Here is a 24,381-nt window from a genome sequence, read left to right on the forward strand (position 1 = left end):
ATGAGTTTGGGAGTGTTCCTCCCTCTGCTATATTTTGGAAGAGCTTGAGAAGGATAGGTGTTAGCTCTTCTCTAAATGTTGGATAGGATTCACCTGTGAAGCCGTCTGGTCCTGGGCTTTTGTTTGTTGGAAGGTTTTTAATCACAGTTTCAATTTCAGTGCTTGTGATCAGTCTGTTCATATTTTGTATTTCTTCCTCGTTCAGTCTCAGAATGTTGTGCTTTCTAAGAATTTGTCCATTACTTCCAGGTTGTCCATTTTTTTGGCATGTAGTTGGCTGTAGTAATCTCTCATGATCCTTTGTATTTCTGCAGTGTCAGTTGTTACTTCTCCGTTTTCATTTTTATTTCTGTTGATTTGAGTCTTCTCCTTTTTTTTCCTGCTGTGTCTGGGTAATGGTTTCTCAATTTTCTTTATCTTCTCAAAGAACCAGCTTTTAGTGTTGTTGATCTTTGCTGTTGTTTCCTTCATTTCTTTTTCATTTATTTCTGATCTGATCTTTATGATTTCTTTCCTTCTGCTAACTTTGGGTTTTTTTGTTCTTCTTTCTCTAAATGCTTTATGTGTAAGGTTAGGTTTTTTATTTGAGATGTTTCCTGTTTCTTGAGGTAGGATTATATTGCTATAATCTCCCCTCTTAGAACTGCTTTTGCTGCATCCCACAGGTTTTGGGTCATCATGTTTTCATTGTCATTTGTTTCTAGGTATTTTTGGATTTCTTCTTTGATTTCCTCAGTGATCTCTTGGTTATTTAGTAGCATATTGTTTAGCCTCCATGTGTTTGTATTTTTTCAGTTTTTTTCCTGTAATTGATATCTAGTCTCATATCATCGTGGTTGGAAAGACACTTGATATTATTTCAACTTTCTTGAATTTACCAAGGCTTGAATTGTGACCCAAGATATGATCTATCCTGGAGAATGTTCCATGAGCACTTGAGAAAAGTGTGTATTCTCTTGTTTTTCAATGGAATGTCCTATAAATGTCAGTTAAGTCCATGTGGTCTAATGTGTCATTTAAAGCTTGTGTTTCCTTAATTTATTTTCATTTTGGATGATCTGTCCATTGGTGAAAGTGGGGTGTTAGAGTCCCCTACTATGATTGTGTTACTGTCGATTTCCCCTTTTATGGCTGTTAGCATTTGCCTTATGTATTGAGGTGCTCCTATGTTGGGTGCATAAATATTTACAATTGTTATATCTTCTTCTTAGGTTGTTCCCTTGATCATTATGTAGTGTCCTTCTTTGTCTCTTGTAATAGTCTTTCTTTTAAAGTCTATTTTGTCTGATATGAGAATTGCTACTCCAGCTTTCTTTTGATTTCCATTTGCATGGAATATCTTTTCCCATCCCCTCAGTTTCAGTCTGGTGTTTCCCGAGGTCTGAAGTGGGTCTCTTGTAGACAGCATATATATGGGTCTTGTTTTTGTATCCATTCAGCCAGTCTGTGTCTTTTGGTTGGACCATTTAATCTATTTACATTTAAGGTAATTATCAATATGTGTGTTCCTATTACCATTTTTTTATTGTTTTGGGTTTGTTATTGTAGGTCTTTTCCTTCTCTTGTGTTTCCTGCGTAGAGATGTTCCTTTAGCATTTGTTGTAAAGCTGGTTTGGTGGTGCTGAATTCTCTTAGCTTTTGCTTGTCTGGAAAGATTTTAATTTCCCCATCAAATCTGAATGAAATCCTTGCTGGGTAGAGTAATATTGGTTGTAGGTTTTTCCTTTCATCACTTTAAATATGTCTTGCCACTCCCTTCTGGCTTGCAGAGTTTCTGCTGAAAGATCAGTTGTTAACCTTATGGGGGTTCCCTTGTATGTTGTTTGTTGCTTTTCCCTTGTTGCTTTTAATATGTTTTCTTTGTATTTAATATTTGGTACTTTGATTAATATGTGTCTTGGTGTGTTTCTCCTTGGATTTATCCTGTATGGGGCTCTCTGCGCTTCCTGGACTTGATTCACTATTTCCTTTCCCATGTTAGGGAAGTTTTCAACTATAATCTCTTCAGATATTTTTCAGTCCCTTTCTTTTTCTCTTCTTCTTCTGGGACCCCTATAATTTGAATGTTGGTACGTTTATGTCCCAGAGGTCTCTGAGACTATCCTTAATTCTTTTCATTCGTTTTTCTTTATTCTGCTCTATAGTAGTTATTTCCACTATTTTATCTTCCAGGTCACTTATCTGTTCTTCTGCCTCAGTTATTCTGCTATTGATTCCTTCTAGAGAATTTTAAATTTTATTTATTGTGTTGTTCATCATTGTTTGTTTGCTCTTTAGTTCTTCTACGTTCTTGTTAAACATTGCTTGTATTTTCTCCATTCTATTTCCAGGATTTTGGATCATCTTTACCATTATTACTCTGAATTCTTTTTCAGGTAGACTGCCTATTTCCCCCTCATTTGTTTGATCTCGTGGGTTTTTACCTTGCCCCTACATCTACTTCATGTTTCTCTGTTTTCTCATTTTTTTAACTTACTGTGTTTGGTGTGTCCTTTTCACAGGCTGCAGGTTCGTAGTTCCCGTTGTTTTTGATGTCGGCCCCCAGTGGGCGAGGTTGGTTCAGTGGCTTGTGTAGGCTTCCTGGTGGAGGGAACTGGTGCCTATGTTCTGGTGCATGGGGCTGGATCTTTTCTTTCTTGTGGGCAGGGTCGTGTCCGGTGTTGTCTTTTGGGGTTTCTTTGAACTTAGTGTGATTTTTAGCAGCCTGTCTGCTAATGGGTGGGGTTGTTTTCCTGTCTAGCTAGTTGTTCGGCATGGAGTGTCCAGCACTGGAGTTTGCTGGCCGGGGGATGCAGCTGAGTCTTAGCAGTGAGATGGAGATCTCTGCGAGAGCTCTCGCTGATTGGTATTATGTGGGACTGGGAGGTCTCTGGTGGTCCAGTGTTTTGATCTCAGCTCTCCCACCTCAGAGGCTCGGTCCTGACACCAGGCTGGAGCAGCAAGACCCTGTCAGCCACACGGCTGCCAAATCAGCTACCCCTGAAAATGGATGGTGCTGGAGCATGGGGCCCACACCTGCCATTGCTGGCAATCAGAGAGTATGAGAGGAATGGGTAGTTTAGACAGAAAGAAATGTAAGTAACTTATAAACAAATGAAAATGTTCTGTTTTATTCATACCAAGAAATGCAAATTAAAATATTAAGATTCTGTGGTTCACATATCAAATCAGACAGATATGAAAGTTTGATAATATATAGTGTTGGAAAGAGTGTGGGGAAATAAGCGCTGTTTGTGGGTGTGTGAATTGAGAAACTCTTTGGAAAAAAAACAGCTGTATTGACCAAAAGGTAAAACTGTACATAACTTTTTAATCTAGCAATCTTAGTTTTAGAAATTTACCTAGTAATGTTCTAACATACACAAAGATATATGTACAATAATGATTATTAGAGCTTTATTTAAAAAAGCAAATATCTGAAAATAACCTTGATCCTGTCAATAGGGAATGTTTACATAAATTACGTTATATCTATGCAAAGGAACATGATGCAGCTATTAAAGAATGAGGTCTATTTGTATGTGTCAAAAAGAACAGAATGGAATATATCGGTTGGCCAAGGAGTTCGTTCGGGTTTTTCCGTAAGATGTTATGGGAAAACGGGAACAAACTTTTTGACCAACCTAAAACAGCAAGTCCCCTACACATGAACCTTCATGTTGCAAACTTTGAAAGGTGTGAACACGGTTTGCATGTCCAATCACATAAGTTAGTTCACATGTCTGGCATACATTGTCACGTGCATGCATCCTCTACAAGTTGTTGTGCTCTTGTGTACTTACTGTACAGTACTGTATAGAGTACAATAGTACAGTATCTTTATTTCAAGCCCAGGATGTCTGGAAGCAAGTGTAAAAGCAGTGGTGATGTAGCTGGTACTGCTAAGAAGCACCAGGTGATAATGATGGAACTTGCTTGCAACACAAGGAGCTTACTAATGAAGACCTGATGGAATTGGAGGCCCAGAGGAAGGACGAAGAGAGGCAAGAGGAAGAAGAAGTAACTGAAGAACTGAAGAGATTCTCAGCACAGGAAATGGCAAGGGGATTTTCTTTATTTGAGGAGGCACTGTTAGTTTTTGAGGCACAGGGCCCGAACATAGAATGGTACATGAAGGTTGCAGCAGCTGTTCAGAATGCAGCCCAGTGTTACCATGTCATCTGTGACAAGAAAAAAAGAGCTACGACCCAGACATCACTGGATCACTTTTTCAAGAGGGTAGATAGAATTGAATCCAGCAAGGAACCAGAACCTGTGCCATCATTGTCAGGTGTGAGTGAATGTGCAGCCTGGCCTCCATCTCCTACTGCTGACGATCCTTCAGCTCTACCATCTCCCACCTCCTCTCCCTCCTCCAGTCAGTAACTCTTCGTGCCTGTTCACTGGGTGCCAGCCCCTGTAGGCCAGCTGTTGTACTGCACTACTGTACTTTTCAAGGAACTGTACTGTAAGATTAAAAATGTTTTCTTTATTTTTTGTGTTTGTTTTTTATGTATTATTTTTGTGAAAAGTATTATAAACCTATTATAGTACAGTACTATATAGCCGATTGTGTTAACTGGGTACCTAGGCTAACTTGTTGGAGTTATGAGCAAATTGGACTTACAGGCACACTCTTGGAATGAAGCTCGTTCGTATGTAGGGGACTTACTGTATATCACTGAATGAATAAAGGCAAAGTAGAGAAACATGGCAAATTGTTGGAAGAACACATGTGAAACTGCTAATAATTTTACCCCTCAGAAGTAAGATTGGAGCTCTGGGGTGGCCAGCAGATACGTCTTTTTACATTAGTTTGATTCTTTTTACTGTATATATATCCCATTTTTATGATAATGAAATATTTTAAAAATATCCCTGCACTGAAGATTTTAATGTGTGACTTCAGAATAATGATATCCATTGGATGAGTGCTTATCATGTGTCAAACACTGTGCTATAAATATTATTTCTAAACGTCACAAGAACTATGAGGTAGTAGTTATTTCTGTCTTCATTTTAAAGGTGAGTGAATGAAAGTTTGGATATGTTAAACGACTTGTAAAAATTCACATAACTGTTAAGTGCTAACATTTACTCCATCCAAGAGTCTCATTAACCAAATAAGTTGGAAGTTTGGGTTCTTAACTACCAATGCCAGGATCTAGCACATTTATGAAAATGGGAACAATTTGCTATCTTCTTAAAGCTTTATTGGTTCATTTGATTTATAAAATGTTCATGGGAGGGAGAGGACTTCTAATTGTGGCGTGACACAGTAGTTTCAAATGGTCTAACCCTACTGTCATAAACAACTATAAAACTAGATTAAATATATGAAAAATATACTTGCAGATATTGTACAATAGACAGAACCATGATCCCCAAATAAGGGAAACAAGTGAGGTGAGCCTCATGGCTGTTTCAGCATTCTGCTCAGAGGCACATTCTTGTCATAGCGCTTGGAGCTAGAGACCAAGAAGAGCAGAGGTATCTGGCTGAGCTAAGGAAAATTTGGAGATACTGTGGGGGACTGGAATTTGCAGGCAGAGTATTAGAGAAGAGACAACTGTACAGAAAAAAGAACTCCAGATTATTGCATAAGATTGCTATTTAAGTCTTTAGCTGAATACTAAAATGTGCACGCACAGGGTAAGACTCTGAAAGTCCATACAAAAAGCAATTACCAGGCAGCTGCAAGATTCTAGAGTTTACATATGATTTGGAGACACTTGAGTTCTACCCACCATAGACTTTATTGATTACCTCAGATAATTGACACTTCAGAAACACCACATATAAGGATTAGGGCTATACTTTAGTCCAACCCTAACAAAACTTATAAATAAGTCTCAAAATGATCAAGCTGATACACAATTAAATTAATAGTTTTCAGGTAAAAAACTCCCTCTTTAAGACAAAAAAATACAGCATCTAAAATATCTAGGATTAAATAAAACATTTCTAGACATGCAATGAAACAGGGAAAATCTGACCCATAGTCAAGAGAAATATCAGTCAAGTATAAGAACATGCAGAAATGACAAAGATGGTAGAATTAGCTGACCGGGACATAAAACAACTCTTATAAATATATTCAAGGACTTAAAGGTATAAGTGAGCATGAGGAAGGAACAGAAAGGATTGCAATGGAAAAATTGGAAACTATAAAAGAGAAAAAAATGAAAATTTTAGATTAAAAAAATCTGAAAAAATTCATCAGATAAACTTATAAGTAAATTATAAACTGCAGAAAAAATATATCAATGATCTTGAAGAGAAGGGAATAGAAACTACTTAAACTGAAATAGGAAAAAAAAAAGAGAGCCTATCGTACAATATCAAGTAGTAAAACATATATATAACTGGAGTCCTAGAAGAAGCCCAGAAAGAGCATGGGGGTGGAGGGAGGGAATATGTGGAAAAATTAAAGAAATAATGGTTAAAATTTTTCAGTCTTCATGAAAAATATAAACGCACAGATCCAAGATCCAACAAGGCCTAAGCAATATAAACACAAAGAAAATCACACCAGTGCCCATTTTAATCAAAATGTTGCAAACTATTGATAAAGTCTTAAAAGTAACAAAAAAGAAGAAAGGAAATACTACAGATGACAGCAGAAATGCATAATAGAAAACAATAGAGAAAATTAACACAGCCTCTTTGAAAATATTATTGAAATAATAAACCCTTAGAAAGACAAAGGAAGACAAAACCTGTTACCAATATAAAGAATAGACAGAAGTACATCGTTATACATATATGCTACAGACACTAAAAGGAATGAAACAAAATTCATGAACAACTTAATGCCAGTAAATTTGATAATTTAGTTGTTTGTACTTTGCTCTGTTGATGGCTTTGTTGAGCCCTGTCCTCCCTTTGCATGAAATTTCTCACATGCCTTGAGGTAAAAAAGGAAAAATCAGCAAAACATAGTACCATATTCAATGTAGCAAATGATTCTAGATGCTACATAAGCCATGCCAAATTCTATAACATTAAGACATTTTTGGTTGGACCATGAGTTGAAGGACTTTCCTGCCTGATTATGCTTATTAGTGTCCCAAAACCTTTTCTGTAACAGAATGATACTTTTAAGATTTCTAGAGTAAGTACAGTTCAGGTGATTACTTTATTCTGGGATAATTAACTGTTCAGTTTGAATACGTGGAATTTTTTCCTCTCTTAGAATCCCTAACCTTATGTGGCCTGTTTATTAACTTGATTGCAGGTCAGCATATCCGTTGTTCTGCTGGGGTGAAGGAGAAGGAATGGCTTAGTAGCCTTGGGAAATATGCTTCCATGTGCTTTCAGGCTGATGTTTATAGAACTGTTGTTGATAAAAGTTGAATGAAGCTAGTGGAAGGATAAAGTTCATTAGGGAAAAGAATTTATACTTTCTTGATGGGATGTTGTGCTCCATATTCTCCAAAACAATTCTGGAAAAGGAAATGAGAGCCCATGAAATGTGGAATCAGGGAACAAAATAGGCTGGACTTTTGTTTAATTCATTGAGCATTTATTGAGACCATATTACATACGAGGATCAGAAAAACACAGATACATGTGATAAAAACCTTGCTCTGGAATCACTCAGTCTGCAGTGTTTTTTAGCTCTTAGTGCACGTGAATCACTTGGGAAGTTTTTAATAAATATTTACGAAGGGAACACACCCCAGGCCAATTAAATCCTCATCTCTGGAAGTAAGGCTCAAGCATCTGGAATTTTTACAGCACCTCTGTTTATTCTAATGTGCAGACATGATTTACTGAGGGTGAAAGCACAAATACGCTAGAGGAAGCAAAAGTGGAAGGCTATGATTTAGTTGATGTTGGACGTAAAGAAAAAGGTTGCATAAATTTTGAGGATTCAGAGGAGGTAGTTAAAAAGGAAATGAGAGTTGTAGAGAGAATAACAGAAAGGACTTGGATGGGAATTAATAAAGGAAGGAAATAAGTGTAAAACACTCATGAGAGAAGAAGATGAAGGGATGAAGAAGGGGAAAATACCAGAGACTCTTTACTTTTTAACCCCTTTTCTCCTTCTCCTCCTGTTCTTCTACCCTCCTCCTCCTCCTCTTTCTTTTTCTTTGTAAGAGAGGGTCAGCAAACATAGGAGAGATTACATGTAGATGAATATTGGGAATAGTGAATTTTACCTGACTTGTCTGACAAAAGGTAACCTTTGGAGCAAGTTTCTAAGCCAGTGAAGATAAGTATTCAAGAAGGGAACGATACCAGCTTTAGACACTTGCTTAAATGTTATTTGTTGTTGTTTTCTTAGCAAGCTTATAGGTTTCATGCATCATGGCCTGACCAAGACAATACATGTTCTTATACATTCTTCTCTTTCCAGATGGAGAGGTCTTGGAAAACCTGTGGGGTTTCAGCTTATCTCTTTCAGTAACACTAGAGTTTTAGTGGAGAATGAGGGTAGGTTTTGGGACCTTAGCATATGCTGATTTCTTACACTATTTAGTTCACTCCCACCCTACTCTAGCTTAGTTTGTCTTTCATAGCTCATCTCAATGTTCTTGTCTTCAGGCACACCATCCTTGGATGATTCAATCCTGTTTCTGCTTTTTAGGACACTGGGATAGAGAGGAATAACAGTGTCCTTTCCCTGATGCTACTCGTCCTGAAATTTTCCTTTCAACACATGGAAATCATATAGCAATGAAGATGTAGGAGTTTTTCTTGATAGAACAGTAGCAAAAAACCCCCCCCCCAAAACCCTTGTGCATAGTGCTACATAGTTTATGTAGAATTTTACAGCTTCTGTTCTCTTTGATTATTTCAGAATCTTTCAAAAACCATCATTAAGAAATGGAAGCAGGCTTAGAAAAGTTAAGTTTTTACCAAAGTCATTTAGCTAGCACATGTCATTTTCCAGACTTGTATCAGACAGTACCTTTCCCGCTGCACCTTTCATCTGCATTTGAAAGACATTCCTTTTCAGTTCATCAGAAACAGGGTGCCAGAAGCTCATAGCATCTTAGAGTCAGAAGAAATCTTAGGACCACCCCTCCATTTTTGCACACAGTGTGGTAATCCCCTCCACTGCATTCTTCACAAGTAGACAGCCAGCTTTATTGGAATATCCACAGCAACGGGCACCTTATTCTTTCCTCAAGCAGCCCATTCCACTGTTGAAGGGCCCTAGTTATCATCTGCCTCCATACAAATATCTAGTATCAGCAAATGTGCGCTGATAACTTAATTCTTGCCTAAGTGTTAGTGGCACCATTCCTGAGAGTATTTGCATTAAAAATAAAAGCCTTCAGACAAAATACCTTAACAGGAAGCAATAAATCTAAAAGTGGGCATCAATAGGGGTTATATCTGGGTCCTGCTGTCCTATGTGGAGCCTCTTAATCCTTACCACATGAGGAACTTCTGGTTTGTCTTGTGACCACATCCTTGGTACCTTCTCCTGCCATACTGTCTTGTGGAAAATAGTTACAGAAATTATTATGATAATTATTCAGGTAAGGACCTCTTAAAAATCCAAGGGGCACAGTTGGGAACTAGTGAAAACCTTACGTTTTCCCACCCTACTAAATTAAAAAAAAAAAAAAAAAAGAACAGTAAGACAATAACAATAGGCCTTGCTAGAACCCTGGAAACAATGTGTTGAAAAATATGTATGACATTTTATTCATTGATGTAGTTCTTCCACAAATATTTATTTAGCACCCAAGTGCCAAGTGTTATGCATGGTGCTGAAGATATGATGATGAGCAAAACCAGATGTGCCTCTGCTGTTGTAGGGTCCAGAGTTTAGAAGGGAGGCAGGTGTTCATTTTCAAAATCAAAAGCAAATGTTCAGTTGCACCTAGATTTGCACTCTCACAGGTGATTTTGTATCTTGAGGAGATTCAGGGAAAGTGACTCTATGTAGTTCACTGGTCTGAGATCTGACGATGACCAGCAATGTTATTAGGGAAATTAGTAGAAGGCAGGGGGTGAGGAAAAGATTTCCCCGCTAAAGGGAGCAGCATGTGCAAAGGCCCTGCAGTTGGTGGCAGCGTGGTACAGTTGGGAAATGAAAGAGTAGTACATTTGAAGAACAGAAACTCAGTGGAATCATAGTGCCTGATGAGGCCTTTCCCTGGTGAAGGTCAGATTCTCATTTCAACTAGTCACAAGTTTTACCATCTCTACTGAGTTGGTAGCTCTTAGCAGTTATTCATCTATCTAGTTGAATACTTGGAATATTTCTCTTTTTTTCCCTCTGGGAAGTATAACCTAGATCCATAGACAAAATAATTAAAGATCATTCAATCCTGGGATGGCAAATAGATAATATTTCTAGTGCCAGTCCTTCCAGACTCTTGGTGGCTGCCTGTAGTCATATCATGACAGGGATTCTGAGTCATGTCTATCTCAGGTCCCACCTTCTTTTTCTCTTATGGTCAGTCTCTAACTCGATTCTAGTGCTCTGTTCACTCTACTTTCCTGCCTTCGTCTTAGAAAGGAGGAAAGGCCATTTTCCACTGGTGCTGAGAAGTACTTGGTGCATTAAAAATAGAAGGGGACACCATTCATGGCATGTACTCTGGCAGGGTAGTTTTGCCTTTGAATGAATTATAGAGCTATTTCTTCATTCTCAGCTCTTAAAAGCAATTCTAAATGGATTGGTGCTTTACAGTTCTATGCAAAATTTAGGCAGATGTCTACATTTGGAAATTTGGGGGTAAATCCTTCCATTGATCAACATTTCTGCTGTTTTTCAGTTTCATTAAAAGAGAACAATGATAACAACAAATCTACAGAGGAAAGATTTTTTTTGTGAATTTTATTTTATTTTTTTATACTGCAGGTTCTTATTAGTCATCAATTTTACACACATCAGTGTATACATGTCAATCCCAATCTCCCAATTCATCCCACCACCACTGTCCCCCCACCCCACCCCCGCCACTTTCCCCCTTGGTGTCCATGTGTTTGTTCTCTACATCTGTGTCTACAGAGGAAATTTTAAAATACCTATCTTAACACTATTCGGTATTAACTTCAAGACCTTTAGGTTTTTAAGATTTGGAAATTTGGCAACAGAACCTCACTTCAGATATTGCATGCTACCCAAGAAGATGAAATATTTAGAAGCTAGAGAGATTGCTGGAGACATAAAATATCAGTGTTCGCAAAAACCTACGATGATGAAATATTTACAGCCTTCCCAAATGGAATTTTAATAAGTGTCAGCAGCAGGTAGAGCTTCGGGATCAGGTCTGTAGGCATGTTGGCTGCTCCATGATTTTAGACATGCGGGAGAGGTTACCAAGAAGGATGCAGATTTTAATTGATGGTTCACATTAGTTTTGGGGCAAGTATGAAGAATTATTTTAAATGCATATATTCATTCTATGTACTTTAAAAGTAGCAAATTTCCCAATTGATAATAAAAATATCCTCTTCTAAGGTATAGAGTTCCTCAGATGTCTGGATTTAAAAGGCAGAAGGAAGATCAGTAAGACTGGCTTCAGGTAAAAGATATATATGGAGTCTTTTTTGCAAGCAAGTAAACTATTAATGAATCACTCTTGTGCCTGAAGCAATTGGAGTAGGATGAAACCAACCTGAATACAGAGCGGAGGAATACGCTAGCTCTTTTGGGAGCCTGATATGTGCCAGGCTCTTTGCTGCATACTTTATACGTATTAGGCTCTTTAATATTCACAAAGATACTTAACACAGGTAATACCTGCCCTGGATTGCAAAGGAGGGAATTGAGGGTCGATAGGATAAGTCATTGCACAACACGCACGTCTGGGTTCAGACATTTAGAGATGTCCCCTCTCATTTCCACTGCCTAGAAATAGTGGTTGAGAGGACAGCTAATTCTCTCTCCTTTTTCTGTTCCCTGGTTCAACACCCACAGGAGGCTTTTGCTTTGGCTAGTTTTCAGTAGCTGTGTTTTGAGATTAATGGATGGTTGGAGGCTCTGAGTCTTCTTTGTCATAACTCTCAGGAGAGAGCAGTATGTTTGATGTAATGTGTCTGCACCCAATTTGAAATGGTTTTCTTCCTCCTAGATGTGTTGACCCAGATTCCAGCAAACACTGTCTCTCCTGATTTCAAACTAGATTTTCGCCTCCTCATAATGCACCGCTTCTGGTATAGGCATCTTGTGGTCTAGAATTTGAGAGACTCTTTCAAAAGGTTTCTGGAGAAGGATTTAATGGCTCCTTTACATCATCTCCTTCTAAATGTCAGTGGAAATGGAAGGTCAGAGGACATGTGACTCAGCAGTGGTCACGCAGCTGGTGAGCGGCTGAACCAGAGTTTTAATTCAGGTCTGTCTGACTTTAATCTCATTCCCTTTTACCAATTCCTAGTGAGTAGGATTCAATCTTACACTTTGCTGTATCTTCCTCAGTATCTGGCACAGGCTTGATTACATGGTTTTTATCTAAATAAATAATATTTTTAAAAGGCATCTGAATTATTAACTGACTCTCAAAATCACTTGGATTTTAACATGTACGAAGGCACAAATACCTATGAGGGAACAGTGTGTACAGGGAATGCTTCTTTCAGAGTCTTGGTTTGTACCCTCATATATAGCACTCATCACAATCTGCTTTACATTTAGAATCATGAGCCTGTCTTCTCAACTAGGTTATCCACATGCTCTGTGTTTCCTTTTTACGTAGCCCAGTGGCCAGCACAAAGTAGGCCTTCAAATTGTGATTACTGTATGGATTGGAAGTATTAACACATGCCAAAGCAGGGGCAGGGCACCTTCTCCTGTCCTGAGGCTGGGTGAAGCAATGGAAGGAGTATGAATGTTAGAATCAGAGAGATTCTCCATTGTCTAGCTGTGTGCCTTAGTTGCTCATCTGAGAAATGGGGCCAGTAATACTTTGCTTTCTGAGAGGTTGGGAGAAATAAATGAAAAAACTTATTAAGTTGCCCGTCACATACTTGAAACAAGTTTTATGGGTCCCTGCCATCCCCTCTTCTCTTGCTCCTCAAAGCAAAGGTCTAAGGAGCCAAACTGTCCTCCCTGGGCACCTCCTGGAAGGACCACAAGCCTGTATTCCCTACAATTCCCTACAACCCCTTCTCCTTCCCCAATCTGTGTACTGTATTTGACACCAAGAAAAGAGTTATTTTAAAGTTTTATTCCCCCCATCATTTACATTGTGTTTGTCTCTCATCTGATACGTCAAGGATGTTTCATGCCTTCAACTTAGCAACCACCCTTGCAAGTCAAACAAGCTGCTTTCTTTTGCCTGAGCCCCTCACTAGAGCAGTTCACCCCCAGTTCACACCCGAGGGTGCTTTTATTATTCTTCTCTTTAAACAAACTCAATCTGTTCTCTAACCATTTCTGTTGAACTCCATCAACCCTACAAAATTAGGCCAGAGGGTGCTGGCAAAACAGCACATTTTTTTTTAAAGAAGTTGAGATGACTTAATACCTGGATGATTGGTGGCTGCTTCCAGGAGGATCATTTGTAAACAGGGCTACTTAATCCCTTCTTTCCAAAGAAAGGATATTTAATTTATTTATGGTTCTAGCTCCTCCACAATACTAAACATTTTATCTTTATTATCTTTTAACCTCATAGAAATGTTTTGGTGAGTAAATGAAAACATATTTGTGTATATATGTGTGTGTTTCATATACATATATGAAAAAGTTTGTTTCATATATAAGCCATTCAGCATACTTCTCACATAATAGTAGATATTTGATGTTGTTTTAATACTGTTGCCCCAAATTTGAATATGAAATGAATATCATCACTACCAGGCAAAACAATAAAGTGGCAAGGGTGTTTCTTTAACAAACACAGCAGAATTTATGTGTTCAGATGATTGAGTTACATGTATCTCAAAGTGATCCCTTTAAGAGGCAGCACATGTAATGCAATAGTTTAATTATAGACCATTGGTCTATAATATGTTAGAACTACTCGTAGGGAATCTGTGGCATATAATATAATACATTATTAAGATCATCATCATCATCGTTATTAAAATGGCTGGTATAAAAAATATGTATTGTTTTTGACTGTCTAACAATACTCCTTTACTCTGGGACTAGTATGTCCTTTCTCTGCAGAGCTGTTTCTTCTTCCCTCACGCCCCATCCCTGCACTCCTGATTGGCTCTCTTGCGTTAGTCCTGTGCTGTCATGTTGTCAGCACTCTGCTTCTGATCACAGTTGACTGGGCCAGCAGTGGTTCCGGACCTTAGCTAGGCCAATCAAGCTCCTTCCCAGGATATTTTTAAACGAGAACTGGAAAAGGATCCAGGCACTTTTAGTAACTAAAACTCTTAAGAGTTATGAAGTTTGGAAGCTGCCAGTGTGATATTTCCTGACGTATGAAAGAACTAGTCTTCAGTAAGAGGGAAGCAGAGTGAAGCACCAGGGAAAGATGGAAAGTGTACTGGCACCTAAGAGCTAGCGACGTCTCTGCCACCATCAACATCACAGAGTTAACACGTTATATACGGAGGAGCATGCTAAATGTTTTATGCTCATTATCTCATTATGTAAGATTACAAATCTTACACCATAACTTCCATACGTTTATAATCTACCAGGATGATTGAACACACAAATTATAATTTCAGCAATATGAGTAAGTTCTATGAGAGTTATGTAATACTGAGCAAAATGAGAAATATTGGGCTGACTTAGTGGAGAGAACAACCAGGACCTTCTTGTAAGAAAGGGATAGTACCCAAGCTGAGGCTTAAAGGAAGGGTAGAACTGAGCTAAACAAAGAAATAGGGATACAGGATGTCATTAGATAATGCATAAAGTCAGGAAAGAGTGCCAGGAGTGTTTAGGATTGCCAGAGTCTTCAGTTTAGGATTGCCAGAGTCTTCAGTGAGGGTAGTAGGATCTTAGGTGGAGAAGGGTTGGGTCAAGTAGAGCCTGACTATTTTCTGCCTACATCCTGCTAATAATCAATAATCCCTAAAAGGCAGGGGAATGACATGTTAGATTTGCAGTTTAAATTGATTGCTAGCATTATTGTGGAGGATGGGTTTAAGGGAGACAGAGGTTAAGAAAAACCAGTTGGACAGCTATTACAGTAGTCTAGGAGAAATATTAACAGTGCTATACATGACATGGTGATAGTGGAGATGGAGAGGATCTATATCAAATGAAATTTTAAGACCCAGTAATTAGTTAGGTGTGGGGGTAAATAGGAAGGAAAAAAGTGAGGTTTCAGGATGTTACAGAGGTTTGTTCAAGATCCTGCTCCCTCGTCGGTGGGTGAGCTGGGACCCAAACTTGGGTTTTCTTATTCACATGTCAAAGGTTCTCAGGGGTCTCACACTGCTCATGGCAATTCAAGCATCTCTTGGGTGTCCATTTCTATTGTTTTTCCTTCACTCAAAACATTTCTTATTAATTAGACATTGACAATCTGTTGTTCTAGGTACCAGGGGTAAAGGATGTGTAAATTATTGCTCTTGTCTATCGGGAGCTCAAGTAGGGTATGCAGGTAGGCAAACAATGACGATATCATATGACAGAGTATTATTCAGATATGTACAAAGGGCTGTAGGAGAAGGAAAAAAAAAGGGGAATTAAATGTATTACTGTATTACAAAGGCTTTGTAGATGAAAGGGATATTTGATCACCTAGATTCTAAGCTCTAGAAGGGCAAGAAACTGTATTCTTTGTTTATAATATACAGACTCAAAAATTTTGGTATTGTTTGAACTCTTGGGTAGCACAGTCATGGGGCTAATAAGAAGACCTTTGTAACCAGAAAAATGGTTCCAATTCAGTTTAAATATATTATGGAAATGTTCAGCAAAGGATAAGGAACAGGGCCATTCTGATCTATAGAAACCTTCTGTTCTTTAGATGGTGCTTAAATCTCACTTAACTTTCAGCCAGTAAGTGGAGCAAAGAATAAGATCCAGTTCAGCCTCCTCACCATTGCAGGAACAATCCAGTCACAGAATCTCACTGGTTAAGTAACAAGTGGTGAGTAACCACACTGAGTGGTATTCGTTCTTCCTGGAATCAAGGTCAGGAGCTATAAGTCTGTGTTTTTCCTTGATACCAAAGCACCAAACTCTGAATTTCCTTTTTTGGCTTACATTCTTGGGGAGGCCTGTTAGATGTCTGGTGCCGTGGCAATGGTAAAAAGCAAGAAGAGAGTGGAACCAGGGGAAGTGCAGATGTGCTGGTGTTAACCTGAAAACTAGGTTCACTTCCTGGTGGGTGTCAGCCAAATGGCACCACCAAGCCAAAGAGTGGGAGAAGGAAGGATGTATTACTTGCAGCAAGTAAGGAGAGTACTGGGGATCTTTCCCAAAGCAGTGTCTCCCTGGATAGCAAACTTGGGGAAGTTTTAAGCTAAGGGTACATACATATTCATGAAGGGGCTTGGGCTGAGCAGAATTTAGCATGGAATTGGGGCAAAGGTCAACAGCCCAAGCTTTAGTTGATTGAAGTCAGGAGGGTCAACGTGATCATTCAGTGGGATCCTTAGTTGCTGCAGGATTCAAAGACGGATCAGATTGTTATGTACATCCCTTAAGGAGAACTAGGACTGTTTTTCACAGAACTGTTGTTTCTTGGCTGCTTTTCCTTTGTTTCTGCATTCCCCAACTTCCCTTAAGATCATTAATTACCAAGGCCTGTTCAAGAACAAGCATCATGGCAAGGGATAGATTACAGAATGGCTTAGGCAGAAATGGCTTCCCTTATGTCAAGAAAGCCATGCCAGGTTCTTTCTATGGGGACCCCCTCCCATCTGCTTATACTAAGATGACTTCAAGCTAAGACTTATCTTTACTAATACTCTTAACATTCCTGTGTAATGGTTTTTCCTTAAATAATATAAAGGTTTAGGATTTATTTTTTTCCTGTTAGACACATAGTGAACCAGCATAGTGTAAAATGAGAGAGAGAGGAGATCAGGTCTGGCTTCATAAGCATGTGACCTGTGCAAAACTTAGAAGGGCCTCTCTCTGGCTTTAATGTTCTGCCGTTGCTGTGTTGACAACATGGAGCCTAATATTTTTAACAGTAGGCCCCATGCTTTCATTTTGCATTGGACCAGTCCTAGAATGGATATACTAGTAAAACACCAGGCACACAGTGACTACTCAATAAGTAAATGAATTCACCCCAGATCTGCTCCATTGACAGTCTTCTCCATCTCAATTGATGGCAACTCCATCCTTGCAGTGACTCCAGCCAAAACTCTTGGAGACAGCCTTGACTTCTCCCTTTCTTCACATTCCACATCCTATAAGCAGATCCTGGTGGCTCCACCTGCTAAAATATTTCCAGACTATGATTCAACTTTTATAATTGACCTACGCAGAGCTTAAAATATTTATCTGTGGTTACAGAAGTAAATATAAGAGCTGTCAGCTTTGACAGTCTGAAATCCGCCTATAGCTTTACAGTTGGCCCTCCGTATCCACAGCTCCACATCGGTGGATCCAACCACAGTTCATGTAGTACTGTAGTACGTACTTATTGAAGAAAATCTGTGTGTAAGTAGACCCGTACAGTTCAAACCCATGTTGTTCAAGGGTCAACTGTACATGATCTCTAAAGTCTTTTCTAGCCCTAAGAGTCCATGATTGTATAGTTCTTCATATTATGTAGTTAATTAAAAATGTATGGAGGTGATTCTCCATAATTCCACTAGATTGTGAGCTCCTAGAAGGCAGGTACTTTTACTTCTTCACCTCTGCAAATCTAATACCTAGAGTAGTGTTCTGTACATAGAATGTCTTTAGCAAATATTTGTTAAATGAATAAAAATGATATTCTATCATTTATAATTTCTGTAATTTTTATACAGTTAATAGAACCAACAAACCACTCATGCCTCTAATATTATGAAATTCTCTCCATTAGATACTGGCAATATAGAGGAAAAAGGTATGATATCTAGCAGTGAAAATAACACATTCTAGCAGCAAAAATAACAGAAAAACAAATATGCACACACACACACACATAGTGTGGAACAGTATGTGTCACGTATGAGGGAAAATACGATGTAGTAGAAAGAGTATGAGCTTTGGGGTCAGAAAAACCTGGGTTCAACTCTGTACCTTGCTACTTAACTACTCTGTCAGCTTGGAAAGATTTCCTGGCTTCTGTGTGCTTCTTTTATAAAACTGGAGATGATCCTTTTGTTTCAGAAATGTTATGAGGATTATAATACATAATATATGCAAAAAACCTCACGCATTGAAGGTGCTCAAAAATCGTGGCTATCGTTATTAATATTATTGTTGTACACACAGATGGGGAAAAGTAGTCTAGCTTGAAAGAGTTAGGAATAGGTTTTTCGTGAGTTCATCTTGAACCAATTCTTGAAAGATGAGAAGAAATAAATTAGGCAGGAGAAAGCAGATAATTTATCCTGGGCAAAGGGAAGAGCATGTGTGGTTTGGGATGTCATTTCTTTTCCTTGCAAGCAGTTCTGTTTGGCTGCAGCAAAGTAAAAGCTACCTGGCTGGACTTTGTCAGAGGGCAGGCAGGTGGAAGAGGGAGCAAGCTAAGGGCTCTTCTGCCTGTGCCTTCTTTCTTCCTTCTGTACTTACCGGGCAGAGGGCACATCAGTGGTTTCCTGACCTAATAGCCAAGAATTCCTTCATTTGGAGGAAAATGTAAGGTCATATCCTTTTTTTTCTTCTATAAATTTATTTATTTATTATTTATTTTTGGCTGTGTTGGGTCTTCGTTGCTGCACACAGGCTTTCTCTAGTTGAGGCGAGCGGGGGCTACTCTTCGTTGCGGTGTGCGGGCTTCTCATTGCGGTGGCTTTTCTTGTTGTGGAGCATGAGCTCTAGTCCCTCAGCCTTCAGCAGTTGTGGCACGTGGGCTCAGTAGTTGTGGCACGTGGGCTCAGTAGTTGTGGCTCGTGGGCTCTAGAGCTCAGGAGCAGTAGTTGTGGTGCATGGGCTTAGTTGCACCGCAGCACGTGGGATCTTCCCAGACCAGGGCTTGAACCCATGTCCCCTGCATTGGCAGGTAGATTCTCAACCACTGTGCCACCACGGAAGTCCCAAGGTCATATCCTTTTGACTCCTGTATTTTCAAACTTTGAAAACTATTGCTGATACGAGGAAAAGAAAGCTATTAGTGAGTGTTCTGTGGTGTGTTTTCCCTTTAGAGTTATGTGAGAGCTGATTAGGGAGAAATTTTTTCCTTGAAGTGGTGTTTTCTGCTTTGTATGAGCACTGCAACCCTCTACTTGCAGACAACGCTAACTGCTAGTGGCATTTCCTTGGAAGTAGCCCATGCCTCCATTGTCCTTTTGTTTTTCATTTCTGTCTGATAGTACGGTACTTAATTCCACCTTCCAGGTAACCAGTACATTGGACTAAGTATACAAGAAATTGGTTCTAATGTATTACACCAGGGATAAAACAATCCTGAACTAATCCAAGACTCACTCTTCCTCCTTCCCCCATAGCAGTGCTAAGCCTAGTTCCTTGCATGATGCCAGGAGTGAGGAAGGAATAGGTGGAGAGGTCTCTTCTTCTAAACACCTTGCTCTTGAAGGTTTACCTGAAAGGCAGTTGAGAGAGAAGGGAGGGTGAAGCATAGTGTATAAATGCTGCTCTTACACATACAATCTAATTCACTTCTGTCAACTTTCCTTCGAGGTATACATTATTATCCTAACTCTACAGTGAGGGAACTAAGCCTCACAGAGATCAAGTAATATGCCCAAGGTCACACAGACAACGTGGGATTGGGATTTAAAACCAACTTTGTCTAACTCCAAAACTGTGTTCTTTTCATTGTCAAAGTGTTCTTCCCTTTTCCTGGCTGTTCACAACTTTCTGTATGTCAGAAAGTTTTTTCTGTGTGTCATCAATTCCAAGACACTTTTTTTTTCCCCCACATTCTGAGCTTATCTGAAAGGGGAATACATCGTGTGTTACAATTGCTATTAGCAAGAGAGAATTATAACTGTTTGTCATTGCCTGTGTGTCCACAAACTTGGTGTTATTCTTAATAGGCATGACTTGATAACTGCAGTCACTTGATGTTTTCACCAACAAACCAGTAAAGAACATTTGAAGGAGGGATATGAGTCCTAGTTTTCTGAAAACCTTCCTTTGATATGTGGTAAAATCAAGAAATCACCACCACCAAAACATGCACAATGAGAGTCTGGGGCTTGGGAGAAGATCTCAAGGAAGATAGAACACTTTTCAGAAATGCTGCAATGCTGTTGCCCTTGATGGCACAAGGGAGAATATTGTATAGAAAACAACTGTAAGATTCTTAGACCAAAATTATACAGGATAGTCAAACTGGTTTTGCTTATATTGTTTTATTTTTGCTTGTATTATTATTACGCTCATATTTTCTCATTATGTAAGACTGACACGTGATAAAAATCTTCGTTCAAATTGGCCCGTGTAATCCTGGAATCCATTCATGAATTTGCTCTCTCCCTTCAGCCATGTGCCCGTTTCAAAGAGCAAGGTCTGGGCTTGAGAAGACTAGCCACCATGTTTTTGAGATTTTATTGTCTTTCAAGTATTGTGTTATAGCATATATTATATCCTTTAATCTCCAAAACAATCTTGCTGAATAGTTATTATTTTCCCGATTTTACAGAAGAGGAAATGAGGCTTAGAGAGATTACATAATTTGCTCAAGTTCATACCACTAAAAGGAGCAGGATTTTAACCCAGGTTTTCAGACTAAACAATCTTACTGTTAAACGTCATGTCCTGTTACTTTTCACATATTTTCTGCACATCACACCAGAGGTACAGATCTCTGCGTGACAAGCGCTAGTCAGTTTCTGGCAAATTAAATAATAAATTCCTGTTTTGGCCCCTGAAGAAAGGAGAAGGTAAGAGTGGCCAGGGCAACAGTGAGTGACTAATGTCAATGAAAAATGTTGCCTGCCATATCAGTGAACAAAGGATGTTGCGGCCATCAAGCCATCACGTTACAGTGGCCCAACGATGAGCCTTGAGGGACCTCAGGATAGAAACAGGACACCCCCCATCTAGCAGTCAACTGTTACAGCCACCCCAGACGGTGTACCCTGAGGAGACTCAGGCTGAGAAAGCACAGGATACTGTGCTGACACAGATAGCTGAGGTGCTTATCAAAGGTATGATTTCAGTGAGCCCAGACTCTTGTATCTCCCCATACATAGAAAAGCGCTAAATTCCTTGACTTGAGATGTCTGGCTTTCTTTAATTAACATTAATCTTTTGAAGTTCTGACTACCTGGTCTTTGTTGCAAAAACTCCTATATGTCCTGGCTCCCCCCTTACCTTTTTGGAGCAGTTCCTTAACGCTGAGAGGCTGTGTCCCAGACTTAAGTCTTCAGTTTTGTCCGCCAAATAAAATGTAATTCTTAGCTTTTAATTTGTGCTTTTTTTTTTTTTCAGTCAACACTAAAGACTCGCAGCTTTCTCTTGGTATAGCACAGAGGATCAGGTGGACTTTGGAGTCAGACATACTTGGGTTCGAATCTCAAATAAGTCACTCACTGACTGCAAGAACTTGGAAAGTTGTTTAGCTTCTCAGAGTTTCATTTTTATGTAAAGGAAGATGGTAATTGTAAACCTGCTGGGTTTTTGTTTGCCTTAAAGGAGGCAATGAATATGATTTTGTCACACTTAGCACACAAAGGCACTCCTGGGAAGACAGTTCTCTTTTCCCATTTCACAGGGTTAGTTTTGGGCTGAGTATCTCATTCCCATTTTACAATTAGGACTTTTCTTCAAGAAAGTTAAATTGGCTAAGGAAAACTGTTTTCTATTTCCTCTGCTCCAAAACTGGGTGGCATGTGTAATCTCTTATTTATTCAGTGCATTCATTCATCCCAGTGATATGCCACACAATGTGCCGGGCATCAGTGTAAAAAGAAAAAAAGCAAGAGCTTCAGCATCAGGATATCTGCAAGAGCCCTGGCTCCAATGAGGTGGTGTAATCTTGGACAATTAGCTCATCTTTCTGAACCTCACCTTGTTTATATAAAGTGAACAAAATACCATCTCTTTTATTATAGGTCAGCTGTAAGGGTCAGAAGAGTTAATTAAAATATAATTGCTTTGCACCTAAGAAGGAGTTAGTGGAATAGCTGTTTCCCCTGACCTTGATATCCTTGGGTAGAATCAGGCTGCTTGATTACTTGCAAACCAAGTGATGGTATATTGGAAATGCTTAACAACAGGCTGTCTGGGGAAAAAAGATATCTCTGGTTGTACCATTTGATGATTTCCATGGTATAAATCCTTCCAGGGAGCTCCAGCCCACCACTGACAACTGTTTCTCTTGCTCTGTCTTAATAGCACGCGAGCCCATCTGGTGATTTATTATTGTTAGATAATGTATTCGGAAGTTCCAGAGATTTGGGCGTGGACATCTTTGGAGGACCACCTTTCTGCCTACCACAAATGGCTACCATTTATTTTGCTCTCTGTGCACTGGTGTGTCCTCTCAACAACACCATTAAGTAGAGATTCTTATTCCTACTTTGCAGATGAGAAAAATGTGACTCAGAGAGAGGAACTTGCCAAAAGTAACCTAGGCAGCAAGTGTCAAACTGAGGTTTGAACTGGAGTCATCCAGTTCCCAAGACTATTTATTTCTCATCTACCTCTTTTTGTTGTCTCCCCTGTCAAGGATTTAGTAAACTGATTCCCTGGTTTAGGAGAGAATTTCCATGACAACAGTTGGGTTGCTGTGGTGGTGGTAGAGGGGGATTTATTTTCAGAGGTGTGTGGAGTGGTCTAGAGTTGACCTGAAAATAGAAGTTGCTCTGGATGGCATGTCCAGTCAGTGGTGACCGCCTGCAGTAACCAGAGAAAAAACCACCAAGAGTGTTTCTAGACTTTAGCTAGACTGATTTCACAAAGCTTTGTCCATCATGGTCACCCAGGGGATTTTATTTAATGGAAAAAATAAATCAGTGAAAATGAAATGAATCCTCTCCAAATAACTGTGTTAGAGCTCAAAGCTGTCTCACAGAGCAATAAAAACAGGGAAAATAGAGTAAATTCCATTTTAATTTCAGCCAGATTTATTGTCATCTTGTGGAGAGAGGGAAGGCTCACAAAAGCCATGCCGCATAAAGCCATTTTCTGAAAAATAACCCAAATACTTCTTAAGAAAATAGGTTAACTCAGTTTCCATGGGAATTGTCCCTAATGCTAAAATTTTATAGCTGACAGGAGGAAGTGACAGTGACAGAGAAACCAAAATGAATGTAGCTATAGAGATTTTTTGTTCATTATCACACCCCATTCTCATTGTTCCTTTACGTTTCAGACCTCACCCCCTATTATATTTCGAGGATAGGAGCTAACCTATTCAGTTTGCATCCATATCATTTAGCATCGTGGCTAACAGGAACTAAGTGCTTCATACATGTTGGTAGAATGCAGTTTAATATTACATTACCCTGGTAGAGTGGTTCCCAAATGCAAGCCTCAGATTGGTAGCCCTAGATGACCTGAGGAGATTTGAAAAATATAGTTTCCTTATATTTATCTTAGAGATTTTAAGTACAACACCTGTGAAGTATCTGAACACCAGATGCCTGCATTTTTATACAGCCATGTAGGGGATTCTGAAATACACCCACGTTTTAGAACCATATCTACCCTTGTTCACAAATTTATGGGCAACATGCTAGACTCACATTTGCCGAAAGCCAAGGTTGAGTTAACATTTTACCCTAATGAAAAAGCATAGGAAGGGCTTTTATCACTCATTGTGGGTTTATTATGTGCCCAAAACTGGGTCAGGGGCAGTGAGGGATACCAGAACGATGAGACTTATCCCTAAGAAACAAATTGTATTAGAAAACGGAGGACATCTTTAAGCTTCAGGCCTGTCTGGGATAGTCTCGGAGGGCTGGTGTGGAACTGTGGGAACTTCCAATAATAACATGTGTCAAAAGGGGAGACTGGAGGGGCACTGATTTGGTTCAAGGACCGCAGAAACTTATGGCAGGAAAAGAAGATCAGAGCCGGTTACTGTTGAATGTGGTGCTGCCCAGACATGGGCCAGCTCCCTGCACATGGGACAGCAGTGCTCTTGCTGTGAACAGAGGCTGAGCAGCAGCCCGAGCTCCATCCACAGGATTTGGCTGTTAGGTTTTTTAGTAGCAGCAAGAACATGGCTCTGGCTTTTGGTATTGAAGTGGCAGGAATGTGGCCACGAAGCCAGAGCAGAAAATGAGGGAAGTCAGAGAAAAAAACACTTCATAGACAAGAGAGCTAATTTATGGATCTCTGAGAGACAACCCCTTAATAATTAAATACCTGGAACCAGAGAAAGATTGTGTTGTTGTAATTATAGTCCTCTTCTTACCCATAGTATTGCTGAGGAAACGTTAGTTACAGGCATACCTCGGAGATATTGCGGGTTTGGTTCCAGACCATTGCAAAAA

The sequence above is a fragment of the Phocoena phocoena genome, chromosome 8 (genome assembly GCF_963924675.1).
Source record: "Phocoena phocoena chromosome 8, mPhoPho1.1, whole genome shotgun sequence".
Lineage (NCBI taxonomy): Eukaryota > Metazoa > Chordata > Mammalia > Artiodactyla > Phocoenidae > Phocoena > Phocoena phocoena.